This window comes from Lontra canadensis, unplaced genomic scaffold, assembly GCF_010015895.1.
Source record: "Lontra canadensis isolate GAN:19392208 unplaced genomic scaffold, GSC_riverotter_1.0 scaffold78, whole genome shotgun sequence".
Classification (NCBI taxonomy): Eukaryota; Metazoa; Chordata; class Mammalia; order Carnivora; family Mustelidae; genus Lontra; species Lontra canadensis.
Genome location: NW_022631072.1, coordinates 8,362,716 through 8,383,957, shown reverse-complemented (window position 1 = coordinate 8,383,957; position 21,242 = coordinate 8,362,716).

Below are 21,242 nucleotides of genomic sequence, written 5' to 3'. Positions count from 1 at the left end.
ACCAACAGAAGTTCTTATTATAAATAAATTTCAGTTAATTTTTAGGGTCTTTTTAGCTCTCTCTGTAGTTATTATGGAAAAATAATATTTTTCAGCAGAAATATAATACTGATTGAAAGACTTTATGTAAATGTTTTCATAGTGAAGAGATGTGATTTAAAAAATAGAGACTTTAGGGGCACCTGGGTGGCTCAGTGAGTTAAAGCCTCTGCCTTCTGCTCAGGTCATGATCCGGGCGTCCTGGGATATAGCCCCGCATTGGGCTCTCTGCTCAACGGAGACCCTGCTTACCTCTCTCTCTCTGCCTGCCTCTCTGCCTACTTGTGATCTGTCTGTCAAATAGATAAATAAAATCTTTAAAAAAAAATAGAGACCTTAGAATTTTTGCAATATAATTTGTCTTTTTCCAAGCAATTAAGATTTCATAGATCTTCCGTGGGACTTGCTTACTCCATAGTCATCCATATGTAAAAATAAAATTAATTATATATACTATTTATTTTGTTCTTTCAACTTGTTTTATAATTCTGTATACAATGAGGAAACATAGACAGGGCATAAGTTGTGCTTCTAATTTCTCCAATGTTCTCATATCAAATCAGTAACTGAATTTCTTCTCCAATGAACTTCCTCCAAATTAAAAGTAGAAAAAGCAGAATGACCTTTATTCTGCCTATAATCGCATATTTCCCACACCGGTCTACTTAGATCTGTCATGTTTCTCTGACTACAGTATACTTAAGAACAGATTCCTCCTTTTAATTTTTAAACTGCTTTCTGCATTTAAAGAAATGAAGGGGCGAAATAACTCAATAGACCACAAACTTTTCCTGTACAGGAAACAGTGTACACATTTAATGCCAAATGGAGTAAAACACATGGCAAACTCACCAATGCAGGCATATAATAGTCACAAAACCAAGCTCTTGTTTTAAGAGTCATATATCAATCATCTAATAGTGATCCATTAAGCAAAAAATGCTCATATTTTATTTATGTAAAAGTTTTCCAGGATAACTTCATTCTACAATTTTATAACTGCAATGTTTAAGATAATATGTATTTATTGGATACAACTACAAATTGACATCTTCTATTTTTACTTTTAAATCAGACACATTTAATCACATTAATTAGTATCTTATTTTCAAATGAATGATCTTACTTTTTAAAAAGAGCATTATTTGAAATAAATGGCTATCTGTAAAATAATTTTTAAACTTTTTATTTTTCATACACTAAAATGAATTACTTAGAAAAAATGATTTTTGACTCAAAGACATTTATGGAAAAGATGAGCTTACTTGATGATAAAACTTTTTTTTTTTTTTTATAATTTTATTTTTTTATAAACATATATATATATATATTTTTTCCCCCAGGGGTACAGGTCTGTGAATCTCCACGTTTACAAACTTCACAGCACTCACCATAGCACATACCCTACCCAATGTCCATAACCCCCCCCCAACCCCCCTCTGCCCAGCAACCCTCAGTTTGTTTTGTGAGATTAAGAGTCACTTATGGTTTGTCTCCCTCCCAATCCCAACTTGTTTCATTTACTCTTCTCCTACCACATTAACCCCCCATGTTGCATCTCCTCTCCCTCATATCAGGGAGAGATGATAAAACTTTTAAGAATCAGTCATACAAATTCACAAATTGACTTTCTTAATAAATTTTTTTAATTTATTTTCAACTTTCTTAATAAATTTTAATTTTCTTATCTTTGGATAGTCTTTGTCAAATAGCTTTCCAAAAGGAAGAATGGTAATGTCTTTGTGAACTTGAATCTAATTTCAAAGAACCAATAATTTTAACACAGCCAGTAACTCAATGGCGGGAAACAAGGCTTATATCAATACTTCTTTCCTTTTTTGGTGATATGTTGCTGTAGAAACATTCAGGAAATTCCTGGACCCAAACAACATACCAAATGAGACAAAAATAAAAGTGTTCTCCCTGGTATTCCTCAGCTTTTAAAAAGGATTAATGGCAATCTAAATGTGCTGATTTTATTGCCATATAAAACAACAGACAGATTACATCAGCCGAGGCTTAGTGGAAAGAAACATCAAGGGTGAGATTTTGAAGATGTTGATATAAGAAAACAAAGTAGAACTGTAAGTTTATAATGGAAACAATTCTGGGGGGAAAGTACCCCTAAGTGTTACGAGATGGGTCTCACACCATGTGACTTGGAAGACAGCTGCAAGAATGTGGGCAAACCACTTTTTCTCTATTAAGGCAAGTTCTTTGAGTAATGACCAACAACGTGATTTTAGAAGTGACAGAAAGAAGCCTCTATTGTCCAAAATTTCTCAATCTGCTAGTTAGAGCCAGAATAGATTTTAGATTTCATCTTGTATTTTATTACCATCTTTAAAAATATTGAAAAGAAATATAACACTTTAAATTTGGCTAAGAGATCAAAACACCCATTTCCCCACATTATTTCTATCCCATGTATCATTTTACTAGCTATATATATTAACTCCAAACATAACGTATCTGTGAACACGTTTATTTATTCCACCAATGTTTATCTTGTGCCTAAATGTCCCATGTAGAGAATTTAAATCATGAGTAAAATAGGGAGAAATCCTTTTGTGAAAAAGGTTATGATCTAGTGAAGAATATAGATATTAAAGAAATGATAGCACATTTTATTAGTTGCTACTCAGCTATTTACCAGTTGTGAATATTAACATCATTATCAATTCACATTTCTCTTCAATCCTTTTAAGTAATCATATTTGTTTTCTGCCTATCTTTCCATTAAGGTAAATGAAATGTAGTGCAACCATGCCTCCCCACCACCAAATATGTATTCATCTTTTCTAATAATAAGGATACAGAGTCCCATTAGGAATAATAGCCATCGGTTGAAGAGGGAGTCATGACAACTTGCTCCCTATTAGAATGTCAATATGGCAGATAAATGGAGACATCACAAGGTCCTAAAAACAGAACTCACCAGTGGATGTCTGAGGAGAGAACAAGTTGTGTCACGTGAAGGCACAGAATTGTGGAATGCAGAGGGAAACGGGGGATGAATTTTATCTTCTTTATAGTAGTTTTGAACGCCCACCCCTGTACCCTGAAAGGACCCATTCACATTCTCTAAGGCTACCTTGCAAACTGAGTTAACTTAAGGGAAATTGCAAATAGTCCTTCCGTTTCTTCTGATACGTCTTCCTGGAGAGAATGAGAGTATGTAGAGGAATCTAATACATAAGTGATGAGAACCTCTAATGGACTGCCCTCCTTCACTTTTATTTTCTCATTTAATCTCTACAATGACGGTATAGGTTGGATATACCTGTCCTCACTTTATGGATGATCAAAATTAAGCTGAGAGATTAAGAGAATTGTTCAAGATAATAAGGAGTAAAAATTTAAACCTAGATGTCTTTTATTCCACTGCCCCTAACAACTAAAATGCCTTCAATAAATACTTGAAAATTACCTGCGGTAATGAGTATATTTTTTCTTCTGTAACAAGGCAGGACTTGTTTGTGTTTCTAGTCAGTAGATTTTAGAATTGCGTTGTAACTTACCAAACTATTACCAAAATCTAATTGCAAAAATTTATTCCCCAAATTTTTTTTATAGGTGTTCGGTTTGACATCTAGATTCATATAGGGTGAAAAGGAAGCTATGCAAATCTACAATGTGGAGGTCATCACTGGAAAAGGTCAGGTTTTCACTATGCCAGTTATGGGACCCAATTCAGCAAGTCACAAGTAATAATCCTAGCTTATGTGCTTTAGAAGGCAAAGCATTTTAACCTAAATTAGCATATTTTTAAAATACTTACTGATATACCTAGAGAGTATGCTGATAAGATTTAACACAAAGAACTTCATGTTTTTTCTGCCAATTTTTGCTTATTGAAAATGAGTATACAATCAAGCAAACAAGGCAATATTTGAACACAACAGAATTTAATTATCTCTATGCTGTAGAGATAAAGAAATTCTCTCTATGACAAAGAGTTCAATACATCTCATTATAGGATCTTAACTTTTTTTTAAGACTTTGGTTTTGTCCCAACATATATTAAGACTACAACAATCAAAACACTGTGCTGCAGGTACAATAATAGGCAGCTCAGTGGGATAGAATATAAAGTCCCTAATGATGGAGAAGGAATATAGATTTAAAATAAAATTATTTTACATAAAGGCAAAAGAATCAATTTCCAATAAATACTGTTAGAACAATTGTCTAGCCATTAAAGAAAAAAAGTTAGATTTGCATAGTACACATCAAATAAGTTACAGATATATTAAATATGAAAAGGCTAAAAAATGAAATTATAGAAGTGTCAAAGATAACATGACTGATGATTTGTTATCTTCAGGTGTAAGTTTTGTTAAGTATTCCCCAAAAGGGATAGATAACAAGAAGATGAGCTAGGACAGACCTCAGAGGCTGGTGTGGATTCAGTTCAAGCTAGGAGTGTATGGATGCAGCCCTGCATTGTCTCTCTTGGTTCCTCATGGAGATGTGTTTGCTGTCAGGGGGTCATGCTTCTGGCCCAGAGTGTGATATGCACCAGGTCAAATGGGCAGGATCCTCCACTCCTCTCCCCATGACCTTTGATGTGAGTGGCTGGGAGCAAGGGCCCAGCAGAGCTCAAGGTTATACCTGATTACCTATTGCCTTGTTCACCCTTATCTACACACCCACATTTATTCCTGTGCTTTGGCCTCCTACAAAGGAAATATTGACATACTGATACATTTTCAAAACTTCCATATATCAAAACATCCATTAACAATCACATTTGGAAGGTTTGGTTTTTTTTTTTAAGATTTTATTTATTTAGAGAGAAAGGGTAAACACACGAATGAGGGTGGGGGAGGAGCAAAAGGAAAGGGAGAAAGAGGATCTTAAGAAGGCTCTGTTGAGCAAGGAGCTCAACACAGGGTTCAATTACACTTTTTCCTCTTGCCTTCCTGCAGTATCTTTCTTGTAAAGGACAGAGTCTGGCTCAAAATTAGTACAGTTATAATCTTTGTATCCTATCTTTGAATCTCATTTTCCAGGAGAAAAACAATATCATCCTCTCTATATGAACACTCATTAGATAATGAATATTGTGTTCAAGGATGGAAGTCAGCTTTTGGTCCCTTGATCTTTTCATTCTCATATTCTTGAAAACCAAAGCTTAATAAGATAAGAATTTTTCTAGTGCTTTTAACTAAGTTTTTCTTAAAGTCACATTTTTTTAACAAAAAAAATTAATTTTAATGAAGAAGTTTCTCAAGAAGTCTTCCCATTGTTCTTATTCTCTGCAAAAAAAAAAAGTTTAAATATATGTGGACATGTAAACTAGAAAAAGTGATTTTCTAAAACATAAACACACTCAATGCTTTTGTGAAATGTTATTTGTACAGTTGAAATCTCTGGGTGGTGGAATTAATCTGTACTTGGAAGCCTAGCAGGCATCTCAATGTTACTGGGTCCAAAAGACGTTTTGTTTCTCTCTAAAACCTGTTCCTTCCATAGCCTTTCCTATCTCAGAAAATAACACCACTACCCCCACAGTTCTCAGGGAGCAGTATCATGGCCAACCTTTGTTTCTCTCCTTTCTTTCCTCAACTACTATCCAATTTACAAGCAAGTCCTGTGGGTTCTACCTCAAAAGTACATTTTAAGTCAAGTCACTTTGTCTCTTCACTATGCTCCTAGCATCTAAGATTGAGCTACTGTGATTGTTTCTGGACTCATCTGTCTGCTTCACTCCCTTATAATCCATGCTGCACAGAGCAGTCAGAATAATGTATTAAAATTTAGATTACATCCTGATATTAAATAATTATTGAGAGTTTACTACGTGAGGATCCTGTTGCAAGTATTTTACTTTCTAAATATTTGCTCCTCAAAACAACACTTCCATTAGGTCCCAAACTGTGTAAAGTTTCCACAGTTACTCAAATTGAAAAATGGGTATTTGAAACCCAGGCAGTCTAACACTAGGGCTCATAACATTAAGCACTCTGTTAACAGCTTCTGAACATACCATTCTCCTTCTTAAAACTCTCTAATGGCTTCTATCTCACTCCTAATAAAACCCAATCCTTACAAGGATGTCATAAAATAAGCATGTCCTCCACAACACCAAGCATGCCATATGTATTTAATAAATGTGATTATCATCCCCATGTCAAAGATTGCTGTTAATAATCCCAAGACTACTAAAAGCAGATCCTCGCTAACTGTTCTATGAATATTTATATTTATATTTAAATCATCTCTAACCTGGAAATAAGGGACATATTAAAAATTTTCTAGGAAGCAAGAGGTGAAATAAATTTTGTATTTACTCTTATTTTTTAATTTTAGATTGTCATTCAGTGCAGTATGCGCTATGTTGTTTTTCTATTTAAATTAAAACTGCACATACATGCGCGCACGCGTGCACACACACACACACACACACACACACACACACACACATTCTTAAGGCTTTCCGTAGGTTTATTAGCATTCTGTCAACCCCTGTCTCCCTAAAAACTGATTTTACACTTAAGGTCTCCAAAAAGGAGTGATTTTTGGAGGAAACCCTATTTAAGAAAAGAGTCCTCGTTTTGTTATCTGTTTCAATAGGCCTAGGGTTTGTGTTAATTGGTTGGATTACATTTAAGCCTGTTGAACCTAATTCTGGAAGGGCAAAGAACCCAACTGCAGCCTGGAGCAAATGGACGGCCAACCGTAGAGCTCTCCATGGTCCTGCCCTGAATGTATCTCTTGTGCATCCACACATCCCAGAGGGTGAAAACTGACATTTTTCTGGTTGCCGGCAGATGCGTTGAATCCTACTGCCTCAATTTAACACTTACAACTACCCCACTGAGGTGCATTGAATTCTAATTTCATTCATCTGGCTCCTAACATGTCCTCCAGAAATCTTATCAGTCTACTTCTTAATCGAATGTACTAATCTAGTGGATGAATAATTTGTGAAGAAATACACTACTAAAACTGTTGAGAGAATAATTATGAATAAGACTAGACATCTATTCTGATTAGGTGTTCACTATCGGACAGATAATAAGATATACATGCAGATCATTGTATTTTAAGTAAGGAAGACACCAAGAAAAAAACAAAACAAAATTTAATAGAACACTGTACAAAAATATGTGGAGACACATACATAAATTTCTGGAAGAATAACATACAAAGGTGAAAATGGTGGAAAGTTGTGTGCTCAGGTACAAGGAATTACTATTCAACAATGACATTTTTGTATATTTTTATTTTTGATATTTTTAACATTTTTTAATAAAGTCATAATCCTTAAGAAACTAAAATCATGTAACCCTGTGACATCTACAGCAGACCCAGTATGGAGAAAGATTAAGAGACACTTTGATAAAATGTTGAGTACTTCTTTTTCTAAGTGATCAGACCCATGTTGTTTAGTGATATTCCAAAGACTTTAATTCTAGATCTTCTTCTACCACTGCCTCTATGCTTCTCTTGATCCTGTTATCTTATCTTTGAATTGAGACAGCTGGACAAGATGACCCATTAGTTGCATTTTGCTTTAGATGACCTACAGGGCTCTGAATTAAAATGTGCTCTACAAACACTTTTCTTAGTAGTATTTCTAATCATACAAACTGGTATCTCATAGACTGTCAAAGGCACATGGAATCCTTACAGTTCTAGTATGTTTCAAAACTCAATTTCTAAAATAAACACCAAAACAATGTAGTAAAATGTTTAAATGAGTATTGCATAAGAATTTTACAGAAAATTCTATGTACAACACAAAAAAGTTTAGAAAATAATAAAAGGATCAATGATTTAGTGATCAACAATTTGATTAAAATTGTATTTTCATAATTTTATGAAATCTAATATATTTATTACATATCTACCACTTTAAAAATATTGGAGTATATCATCCAAGTTATGATAAACGAATCACTCTTTCTCTGATTTTTTAAAATTAGAATTAAGAAGTTTTTGTAATAAGTACTATCCCCATAGAAGGTTCATATATTTTTGCCCAGAGGTTGCCATCATTCTTGAAGTTAGCTCCTGTATTAGTTTCCTAGGGCTGCCATGAACTAGGTGGCTTAAGCAACATAAATTTATCACTCACAGTTCTAGAGGCTAGAAGTCCAAGATCAAGGTGTCAGCAGGTTAGTTCACTCTTGAGGCCTCTTTCCTTAGCTAGCTGATGATTGCCGCCTTCTTTTTTTTTTTTTTTTAGAGATTTTATTTATATTTGAGAGAGAGAGAGACAGTGAGAGAGAGCATGAGAGGTGAGAATGTCAGAGGGAGAAGCAGACTCCCTGTGGAGATGGGAGCCCCATACATGACTCGATCCTGGGACTCCAGGATCACAACCTGAGCTGAAGGCAGTTGCTTAACCAACTGAGCCACCCAGGCACCCTGATGATTGCCTTCTTGCCATGTCCTCACATAGTCTTTCCCCCAGATCCCTAATATGTATCTGTGTGTCCCAGTCTCCTCTGCCTGGAAGGCCACCAGTCAGATTGATTAGGTCCTATCCTAATGGCCTTATTTTAAGCTAATAACCTCTTTCAGTCCCTCCAAATACCATCACCTTCTGAGATATTGCGCATTAAAACTTCAACACTTGAATTTTAAGGGGTAGTAAAAGGAGGGACACCATTCAAGCCATAATAACTCAGGAAGAAGGCAGGAGTTCTCAGCAATCATTCAGTACCCCAGTTTTCAGAATGTATCTCTACTCTCAGCTCTGTTTGCTGTCCCCAGTAACAGAAATGCTCTTCCCCTTTTCCAGAAGCTAAACCTTCAGTGTTCTGCTGCTGTGACTTCACTGCTCAGTGTGGAAGAGAATCTGAGCTTTTCTCTTTAATTCATTTTAATTTCTTCTTAACCAGTCTTTTCATCAGTCACCCTATTTTTAACCCCAGTTTCAGCGCCATTTCCAAAGTTACAAGTGCTATCAGCTTTTGCGTGTTTGGTTCGTTACATGGTATTTAATTGGTTGCTCTGTGCCTTTCTCTCCTGCTGGCTTTGAGATCAGATTTCTAATCCTCTTCAGTCAAGACCCTTTTGGCCACCTGCTTTTTAGCTTCTGAAATTATGTGAACCTTATGTCCTTTCTCATTCCTTTTTGTTTTGATTATTTGTTCATTTTGTAAAAATCCTTCCTCTGGCTGACATTTGAGTGAGGTATCTAGAAGGAATAAATGTTTGTGTTCACGCTGCCACCTTAAGTCAGAGGTTACATTATAAAATTTGTAAGTGAGAAAATTCTACTCAAATGGATATTATTCATAACATTCAGATTTATTATAAAACAAATATTTACAGGACTGTTCCATTTGCTCTACAGCGCATGTTGTAAAGTTAGCCTCACAGTGAAGACAGGGGCTCTTCTACTCTCCACGTATTTTTCTTGCTTATTTTCTGTGGTTGTTAAAATTTAGTTTTAAGTAGAGAAGTTGGAAGGAGGGCATGCATTAAATTGTCAAGGAACTTTATTTAATTTTATGGTATACTAATTATAAAGTAATTTAATTATACTTTATACTACTGATAAGCAAAGTTACTATCAGAGGAAAAAGTTCTAAAAACAAGATCAAACTGATAATTTCTATCTCAAAATATTAATATTCAAGAAGCGTTTTAATATTAATTAAATGTTATTAATATTCAGTAAGTGTTTATTGATAGTATTAATAAAAAGGATAAGAACTTTTTACAATTTTAAAATAGTTATTTGTACTATTAAAAAATTTTCACAGTTGGAAATGTCAAAATTTAAAAAAAAAATTAGTAGCTAACTGAAGGAGCTGTCAGTAAATGTTGTTCACAGTTACAGTATAGAGTCTATTTGGCCCAGTCTGGGGTGTATAGGAGTGATTTAGTGATGCAGTTCTGGAGTTTCCTTGGATTTCTCCTAAACTATTTCTTGAGATTATTTTCAAAGATAAATATTTGAGGTCATGATCCACACAGCATAATAATACATATTTAAATCAATAAACTGCATAGATTGTGGCATTGATTTTCAGGACATAGCTTGGTCTTAACTAAATGCTGTCTTCCATGCAAGATGCATAATTTAATTTTGAAATCTCACGTGGTTAGCCTGAAAACTACCAGCTGTGAAACCATAAATGTTATTTGTTTCAATAAATCAAACTTTTTCAAAACTGCCATGGCAACTTAATTCTAAAAAGATGGTTCATTTTGGATTTAAAAATGAAAATGATTTTAGTTAGTATTAAAGAATTATGTGATATAATGCATGACAATATATGTAAGTTACAATGTAATTAAAGCAATTATAATCTCTATATAGGACATGTATTATATAGAGAGAAATAGAGAGGCAGAGAGACAGAGACAAAGACAAAGAGAAGAAAGATATTAGTGAAAAGTCTGCACCTGGGTGGCTCAGTCGGTTAAGCGTCTGCCTTTGGCTTAGGTCAGGATCCCGGGGGTGCTGGGGTGGAGCCCCAGTTTGGGTTCCCTGCTCATTGGGGAGCCTACTTCTCCACTGCCTGTTGTTCCCCCTGCTTGTGATTGTTCTCTCCCCTCCCTATGTCAAAGAAATAAATAAAATCTTAAAAAGAGAGAGAGAGTAAAGTCTGTTCTGCTCTGTGCAGGAAGCCAGGTAAATTGAGGGAAAGGTAGATAAGGAGAGAAGGGTAATACAGATCCTCTCTTCAGTTACTAGCAAAGCAAATATTTTGGAAAAGCCCTGCTGTGAAAACGATGCCTGGAAACCAGCTGTTATTATTGATACAGAGATATTAATGTGATGAAAGCCAAGAAATTGTGATCTTGTTTAGAGAATCACATCGAATACCACATATTATTTTCAGGAGAAGAAAAAACTCACTTTTTTTTTCCTTTTTGAATTCTAAAAAATATTTTGCTAATTACAGTTAAAGAATCATTATTTTAAGTTCTAGTTTCAAAAAGCTATTTATATTTCTTAATACCATAATCAGGATGAGGGAATTTTGATAGAGCTGCTCCCTTTCTTTTTTCTTTCTTTCTTCATTTTTTTTTCTCCAAAAATATGGCTCCAGGGTTTTTAAATAAGAATTTCCACAAGAAGATGAGAATTTTAATAACATATTGGAACAATTTTGTTCACTTTCCTCTTCCATCCAGATTGACTCAAGGAAATAAATATTAGAATTTTTAAAAATCATGCTCATATTTAGATGATTATTTATTGAACACTGAGCAAGGGCTGTCTAGGGACAAGGACAGCTTTGGCTCTAGCAGTGACTTCTGAAGACCATCCAGGAAAGTGTTCAGAAATAAATAAATGGTGTGTTATACAATTCCCCAAGATGGCTCAGAACATGATATGTTATATAACTATGTATTTTTCACACCAACATTCCTGTGGTCGCATGAACAGCAGAACATTTTGGGGATAAGCCTTGACGCGTGTCAAGGCTGACATTTCTATCACAAGAGTCATTTTCTGTGCCAGACGTTTAAATTTCCATAAAATTAGGCCATTTGATGAGCTCTTCAAAAACCTCTTCTAGGTCCAAAATAACATTTTTTCTAACTAGCTAAACAGATAGTCTTTTCCTTTTTCTATAAACTCAAGTCATATTTACAGACAGCATCCATAGTTTGGAAAATCAGTGAGCAACAGGCATGAGCTACTTGTGAGTGGGCACATTTTCACATCTTATTTAGGCTACATGTTCCCCAGTGTTTTACCTGCAAGCCCAGAACAAATGAAACTGTGAGGAAGTATCCCGTAGTCAAGCCACTCATTGAGCAACACTTCTCCGTTCAGCTGTATATACATGCCAAATTCAAGAAAAAAGTTAATCATCTTCCACTCATCATCTGTTAGTCAACATTCTTTGCTGAATGTATTCATGTCTTCACGCATATTTGGAAAGTTTGGAAAATGAGTCACTGAACTGATTTCCTCTCTTTGGTAGTCTTTTTTTTTTAATATTTTATTTATTTATTTGACAGACAGAGATCACAAGTAAGCAGAGAAGCAGACAGAGAGGAGGAAGCAAGCTCCCTGCTGAGCAGAGAGCCCGATGTGGGACTCCATCCCAGGATCCTGGGATCATGACCTGAGCCGAAGGCAGAGGCTTTAACCCACTGAGCCACCCAGGCGCCCCAGAACTATTTTTTTGAAGATTGTGTGAATATTGAAAAAGAAGTCAGAAGTCATATTTATACCTATGCTATTGGCAATGCTCATGATTATTATGAAAATTTTAAAAGATTGATCTTTTCTTTGATTCTTTCAGTCTCTGATTCCTGAAAAGTGGTTGATATGGTATAGTATGCATGAGAATAAAGAGATTTAAAAACCAAAATTAAAAATTGGAGTGACTTTTGATTTATTTTTATTTTTTTAAGGTATTTATTTATTTGACAGAAAGAAAGCACAGTCTTTTTTTAAGTTTTTATTCATTTGACCGAGACAGAAGGGAGGAGAGCAGCTGGCAGAGGGAGAGGGAGAAGCAGCCCCACTGGGCAGGGAGCCTGACATGGGGCTCAATCCCAGGACCCCCGGATCATGACCTGAGCCGAAGGCAGCCACTTAACCAGCTGAGCCACCCAGGCGCTCCTGGAGTGACTTTTTAATACAGAGTCTATAACACACAACTTATGTATCTGCCATTCAAAAGGCATGTATAATTAAAAAAAATAGCAATGTACAATGATACCTAGGAAAAGAGAAGTTACATTGGAAAGGGGAGAAACAGTCTAAGAAACAAGAAATATTTCCTTTCAACATTGCAAAATTAGTATAAAATTTTAGAAAATGTACATGTTGCTTTTTAATGTTTGTTTTTGTATATAAGGGAAAAAAATGGGAAAAAATGCTAGAAAGTAATTTCATCAGGAGGAGAAAGTAAAGCTCCCATGCCTCCTGTTTCCCTGGGCTTGAGACACTACAGCAGCAGAGGAACAGAAGTCCTCAAAAGCTAAACTCAGGGTTGTGTTAGGCTTCCTGTCTAACTGGGGTTGAATATGTGGGGCCGCACAAACACAGTAAGATTGTGAGTGGGAAGTGCTTTGAGTTCTTTAGAGAGATATGTTTTATCAATACTATCCTTATTAAAGCTATTATTAAAGCTGAGCCCTGGTCTTAGCTGATGTGTTTCTGGAGTCAGTAGGTGGGCAGCAATGGATTCCACTGCCTGTCAGAGGCACTTAACCTCCTCCTTACTTCCCTCCACACACAGCGATCTCACTCCTACTGTTTTTAGTTTCCTTGCTTTCTCAAGGAGATCACCCTCCCACTTTTCACAGAAGGTTGAACCCAGAGAGGGAGCCAATCAGGCAGGAAATCTCAGAAGAACAAATCAGAGTAGCAATTTTGGTTAAAATAGCTGGATTTAGCTCATGATAAAATGTTGGGGTGTGTGTGTGTGTGTGTGTGTGTGTGTTTAAAGAGTTTGCCTGGTACACACATTCATTACTGTACATTTCTCCCACACACTGTAGGAGCTCAAAGGTGTCAGCTGGAAGGAGTTTAAATTTTCCTCAGACATTCTTGCCAGTGCCTACTGCTGCCTCATGACCACCTGCCTTGGGCAATCAGATGAGCACTTGTCAATTGTAACCCATCTTAATTTATTCACGTACCTTTGGCACCTGTGCAATTCCACATATCCAAGGCAGCCCATCTTATAGAAACGTTCTTGGAGTCTTTTCTTTTTCTCTTTTTAAAATAAGTTTGAAATTACAGTTATGATGTCCAAAATTTAATGTCCTCCCACACACATTTTAATTGTAGCTTGCACCTAGGAAGTTTCAGAATCATAATTGAAGCATATACGGGATATAGGAAAAAAATATGCCAGTCAGGTTAGTTCCCACAAGAAACTCTGAAATGAGAAATTCCCAAGAAAAGATTCAAGATTGAGGTTGAACTCTGCCATATTTATCACACTGCAGTTTGTAGAATTGGATTTTTTCTAAGGTCCAGACACTTTGAGATCATTATTTCAAGCCACACCCAGAAATGCATGAAATTAGTCTCCTTCTCACGGGAGTTAAGTAACATGGTACAGAAGAGTTCATAGAGTCCTATTTGTATGATCAACTCTTAGGTCCATAAGAGGAGGGGTTTTGGAACTCAGTCTGCTCAGTTCATAGATGAAAGAATTGATGGCCACAACGATTAAGTTCTTTCTGAATGGCACTTAGTTTATGGCAGAGCATGGACCTGAATCAGGGTTTTCTGAGCCAGCGATTTCCTGTTCACTGTGCCTTCCACTGTGACTCTATCAGTTTTGTCACTTTTGAGAAGCAGGAGAAAAAGTCCTAAGCGAAAACACAAATGTTAGTACTAAATTAAAACAGCTAATTTAATTAGCTGTTTTAAAGATTCAGAAACTCCATAGTTCCTCTTTGGTTTTAGAGTAATATATTTTTATGAAAAAATATATAAGATGATTAGACTAATTTTGAAAATACATCAAAAACCAAAAATAAATATGGAAAAACATATATAAATAAAATCACCTCCCAGAGAGACCAACTATTATTTTGATGTAGTTCTTTCCAGTTTTCTCATGCATTCCTTTACCATAAGTATGTGTGAATATGTTTATTCATGTAGACATGTGCCAGCCTGTAAATGACAGAGTTGATACTGGAAAAATAATTTTAGATGTTCGTTCTTTCTTTTAGCTTTAGTCATGAACATTTTCTCATGGCTTTATGCATTTTTAAAAATATTTTTAAAATAATATATACATTATGTCTCACTTGGCCAAAATTTTAAACCATCTTCTACTCCAGGTATACCATACTTTCTATTTATATATAAATATATATATTTTTTCTGTTTTTCTGATTTTTTTAGTTTGTTTCCAGGGGAGAGATAATATCTACTAGGAAATAAATACCACAGCATCTTAAAGGAAATTAATTTGTATTTACAAAGAAGTCTAAACCTCATAACCCACATTTGCCTTGTATTTTCATTTCTGTGGTTGTTTCTACCCAAAAAGCCTTTAAATCAGGATTGAACCCAAGACAGAATGATTACTCTTCTTTTTTGAGGAGATATAAATGGCTATAGGGGGACTCATGGCCAATGGGATGATGGGATAGACATCTTGTATTATAAAATCAACAAAAAAGAATTGGCTGTGGAATCTGGAAAAATAGCTAGCTCAGTGTACTGATAAACCAGGAAAAAGAAAGGCTTTGAAAAGAAATTTTGAAATAAATTTAAATTCTGATTATGCAAACTAAAGAAAATGGTATTTATAATGTCAACAAAAATGTCATTGCCTCTATAATATGCCAAACATGGCATTCAGTGGCAGGAACAAAAAGGTACATAAGACATGATTCCAGTCCTCAAATAGCTCTCATCCTAATATGATATACCAATATGTACACCAATGACTACTGTAATAGTCGAGACTAATAATATTTGGAATGACAAAGGAATGGCACAGTGCAAAGTGGTGTGGAATGACACAGGAATGCTCAAGTAATTTTGAGCCATGTTTGGGGAAAGATGTAGAAGACTTCTCAGAAAGAGATACAGATTACTACCCCAGGGAGAAGAGATAGGATGATCCACAATGAAACTGTCATGAATAGATAATAGGTCATGTACCAGAGGAATAACAGAAGATTCATTCAGTCAGTTCCTCAACAAAAATGTATAGAATACGTATCATATGTCAGGCACTATTCCAGACATTAGTAGTTGAGCTGTGAGCCAGACAATCAAAGCCCTGGCCTTCTGGAGTGAAAGAGAAAGTCTGGAGTCTGGGATCCAAGGTTAATTTTCAACCAAGAGATGTAACTTTGAGAATGAAGCATCGGCATGTAGATCTTTACTTAAAACCAGAGCACTAGCTAGGATCATCTAGAAAGTAAGGGAAAGCAAAAGAAGAAGAAGGAGAAAATGTGAGCCTTGGGGATCCACAACCTGTCAGAGTTAGGGAGAAAAGGCAGAGGTGCTGTAGATTGAAAAGGAATGGCCAGTGAGGAACTTCAGGAAACATCTAGGAAAACCATGACCCTGAGGAATCCCAGAAGAGAGATGAAGACGTGTTTTGAGAAGGAGGGAGAGACCCCCTGAGGGGTCAAATGTGAGACAAGGACAGAAAATATACTGTTAGGTTTAGCAATGATGAGGTCACTGGTGACCTGAAGATTTATTTTGATGGATTGTATATATAATTTTAAATTAAATAACCTTCCAGAGGGATCTTAATTTCTAAACAAAGCAGAAATTGTAGAACATCAAAGGAAGTTGAAAATTTAGGTAACAAGATATTTGATATTGGATTTGATAAAATTGCTATCATTGAAGACATTGGCAAGAAGGTTTTCACTGAGGGGTTGAGAAAGAAAGCTTGATCAGTTTAAGAGAAAACAGGAGGTGAGGCACAAAAGACAATAAAAAGAATGGAAAAAATTAATTGAATTCTCCTATAGGGGAGACGAGAGTGCAAAGATTACAAAAGATACGACAGAGGGCCTTGAGTTTCCCTGGGTTCAACCATTGCCTCTGTTTCCTGGTTGTTGTTATTGTTTCCTTTGTTCCATTTTGCCACACCGCTCACCCTCGAACCTTGTCTAACCCATATACCATGGGCTTACCAAACAGCTCTTGGATAAAACCTCTCTGACCGTTATTGGGATGTCATTGTGCCAACCATACCAACTAGGAGGAATGACAAACTGGAACAATATCCTGCTGTCCCAACAGCAAGTTTTACAGGAGTTTCTCATATATTCCCTTACATACCATTTGCATTTGTGAATATTTAAAAACAAATTAAGTCTTATATTTTTCATGAAGTGTGTTTCAAAACACCGTGTCTTTCTGACCACAAATAATACATGCTAATTATTGATTATTTTGGAAATATAAAAAATTTGCGGGGCACCTGGTTGGCTCAGTCGGTGAAGCCTCTGCCTTGGGCTCAGGTCATGATCTCAGGGTCCTAGAATTGAGCCCCCCATCCGGCTCAGTGGGGAGCCTGCTTCTCCCTCTTCCTCTGGCTGCCCCTGTGTACATGTGTACATGTGCTCCTTCTCTCTCTCTGTCAAATAAATAAATAAAATCTTTTTAAAGATTTAAAAATTTTAAAAATAAAATCTTTTTAAAAATTTTGCAATGGAGAAAAGTAAAAATTATCCGTAATTCTAAAACAGACATAATCATTTAAAATTATAGCATATATCATTATATACCTATATCACCATTTACTTAAATCAGTTACATAGCTTATTTACAGATGAAAATTGTATTTATGAAGGAATTTTCTAAAAACAATTTGAAGGAGTGGGAAATAGGGCTGTATAATTGCAACCCAAGAGCAGATATTTTGAAAACTATAGCAAATTAGACAAATGAAGGGTGTGAAATTATGCCACCAGCATCCAAAGAATCACATTTTATCATGGCCTTCTAGAACACAGCTCATCTGTCTACGTTCCCCCAAGTCTCCCACATAGCTGGACCCAAATTAGGAATAAGCCTTGATTCTCTCTGAATCATAACAAAACATGTATTGTATTACTTTGGGAAACCTCAGATCAAATAAAACCAGGTCAGGTTAACCATATGGCAGTGTTTTTTAAGCTCACTGCAAGTCCTTTTTATCAATGCAGTTTATTATTGTGATAGGGCAAGGTTTTCTGAGTCAGAAAATGTGCATGAACTGGGCCAGGGTTTTGATATATTGAAAAATATTTTTTAAATTAAAGCATTATATATAAAATGGAGCAAAAGTGGTTTAAAATAACATTTGAAACTACCTTCTCTCATCAAAAAAGTAATTACTGAATCCCCAGAATTTGAAGAAAAAGAGATATAGGGGAAAATAGATTCTCATCAAAATCACTTATTCTCAAGGTAACCATGTCCATGTTTAAAATCTTAGGATAAAAAAAAAAAAAAACCCTTAAGCTTTCCTATATTTTTTTGCCTTATGGCAAAATCTGATATACCAAGGCAATCTGTTGTGTTTGTGTGTTCTTCCCCTCACTTGTTAACTCCACGAACTCATGAAGTACAGAGATAGTAAGATCAACATGTGCCTGGAAAAAATGAGTTCAGAGAAAGACTCATCAAAGAGTAAGATAAAGATTTCAAATTAATTACATCTTGCTTTAGTATCACCTCGCTGAGTATGGTAGTAGCCAAGAATGAAGAAAAGAAGTGATTGCAGAAAGAATTGTGAAAAGAAACATCATGTCCTTTCTCCTCTAGACAGCATTCTCCTGGTTAGAGATGCTGGACATACGCTTGGGTCTTCTGCCTGGGTTGGCCTTTTCGGAATGAAACCAGTCTCCTGAAGAGCGTTAAACCCAGTGGTGGGTCACCCACAGAATGGTAAAGTGGCTTGTCAAAAGATGTGGCAATAGGGAGAGTTTGATTTTTAGTAGGCTCTAAAAGAATGTTGGAATTTTGAACTGTGTTGTTGCAGGAAACCAGTAGAGTGAATTTCAGGAGCAGGGACCATTCACAGGGAGCAAGGCCGGATTTTATTCCTTAAACAAACCAAAGAGATGAACTCAACCTGCAGTTCTAGAAGTTCATACGATAGGGCAGGGGCTCCTGCCAGCAAGAGAGACAATTCAGGGAAATAAAAGTCTTAGATGGGGATTAAATCTTGATAAAACATAAGAGGTGAAGATTTTATAAGCTGCTTTGTCTTATCATGATTCAATAAGTTTAAAATAATTAAAAATTAACAGAAGAGTAGTAATTGGAAGTTAAGAAATACATTTGGTAACTTGAATCAAAAAAGAAATCAAATGTGAAATTTAAAAATATCTATAAATCAATTAAAGGAATGAATATTGGTTCATACTTCCTATCAAAACTTATGGACAAAATATTAATCAGGCTTTCACATTAAAGAAAAACAGAAGAAAATTTAAAAAACAAAAAGAGAAGAGAATTGATAAAGATAACCGAAATAAATAGAAAAAGAGCAAGTGAATTAAACACTGATTTTTGAATATTTGAATTAAATACATTAATTATAGAAACGTCTTAAAATTTTGATTAAAGAAAATAGATCATGAAAGACAAGTTTGTAAATTTTTTTTGAAAGGCATAACATATATCCTAATGAAATCAATAGAACTAGAGGAGCACATTATCTGCAAATCTTCTTGAAAATCTAAAGGAAAGAGGTGATTTTTATCAAAATTAACTCAGGAAGTGAAAGAACTTGAATATGTTAATTTCCATGAAAAATCTAAACATGGAAAAGACCACAGGACCAGATGTGTTCACAATTGAATTTCATTTAATTGTTAAATAAAAAATCATTCCAAAGTTATTAAAATTCTTCCAATCAAAGGCAAATGCAAAGCTGTCCAATTTATTTTATAAAGCCAAAATATATTCAGGACCAAAACCTGTTAGAATATTAAAAAAGGAAAGATATTTACCTACTTCTCCTGTGAATAAAGAAACAAACTATGTTTTTCTTTTTTTTTTTTTTTCTTCAAACTATGTTTTTCAGCTTCAAACAGAATCTTGCCAAAGTATCTACAGATCGTTATGGCTAATTCCAGAAATGTTACTGAGTGAAACAAGAAATTGATCAATATAGTTTATTAAATACATAATCTAAACAAAAGATAAAAATATGATTATGCAAATAGACACCAAAAAGAATTTGGTAAAATCCAGAAGTAATTCCTAAGAAAAATGAGAAAAGGTGAGGGGCACCTGGATGGTGCAGTCAGCCAAACATCAGACCCTTGGTTTTGGCCCTGGTAGTGATTTCAGGATCATGAGATTGATCCCCACGAGGGCCTCTACACTCAGTGGGGAATCTGCTTGAGATTCTCTCTACTTCTTCCTCTAGCCCTCCACTCGTGCTCACTGTCTCTCTAAAATAAATAAATAAATCTTTTTAACAAATGAGAAAAGATGCAAACTACATAAATATGACAAAAATATCTATTAAAATACAATTAATACTAAATGTTAATGATAAGACACTAAACTCACTTTATTTAAGATCAGGAATTAAGCAGGGATGACTCTGTAACTATTATTGCTTAGTATCATTTTAGATATTCCAGCAAAAGTAATAAGTCAAAGAAAAAAAGAATTTATAAACCATAAAAAAGAAAAAAATTTAATACATTTCTTTTTGCTAAAACACATTTATAAAACTTCTTAGGGACCAGAAAACCCATAAGTCTATAGCATGAATACAAACCACTATACAAAAATCACTAGAAAAATAAAGGAATGTTTGGCACTCTAGGGATAAATGAGACTTTTTTTTTTTTTTTTTTAAGCTTCTTGCCAGTATCTGGTTCATTGAGAAGCTGAGCATTTAAAGATGCCAGATACACAATGTCATTCTCAGGTTTAATTATATACTAAATAAAATGAAAGCATAACTTCTTCAAATACTAGAATTGAAAGTTACTTTGAAGATTTATCCATTCCAGTACTTAACTTACTACAGAAGCTGCTTCTATAAATCAGAGATGACCACTGTGTCCATGCTTAAAGCGTGCCCAGGTTCAGAAAGTTCTTCACCTCATAAAACTATGTTCCACATGGTGCTGAAGTCTTATCTTCCCCCAATTTCCTCTATGAGCCACAGCTCTCTTCTCTGAAAGTTTGTGACATAAGCTTTCAACAACTATTCTTTTTCCTTGCTTCACTGATGTTTAGTTTAGTATCAAATCAGACTCTTATTTCAACAACGATCCTGGTGGAGGAAAAAAAAAAAGAGTGCTATTGCTGTCTTTGCTATTTTTTTTTCTAATATCATTTGTGAAAAAACAGATGTTGGTACAGAGCTCTGCATTTGAGGACCTCTTTGACACTGGGTGACTAGAACCATCGTCTGCATAGTCTTCCATAACCGCCTCTTTAGTTCCTGTCACCCCCGAGTGTTTTATAAGCATGGCTGGTTGGGACAAATTTGAAAATCTTATTTCATCTGATTCATTAAGACTTTGCCCTAAGTCTAACCATTAAGCACTCAAATATTTTATTCTCTCTGCTTTGGCAAATTTGAAATGACATTGGTGTCTGAAATTATATTAAGAGAAAAATAGTTTTCTGAATCAAGTAATACCCTAGTTGATGAGGAGGAGGAGAAAGAGGAAGAGGAAGGTGTGTACTCTTTGGTAATACTAGCATCATTTTCAAAACTTTGGTTCAAAGGAAAAAGTAACTCAATGCAAGTTGACATATTAACCCAGCAATTGTAGAAAACAAATCTTTGGTGTATCCTACCTAACTG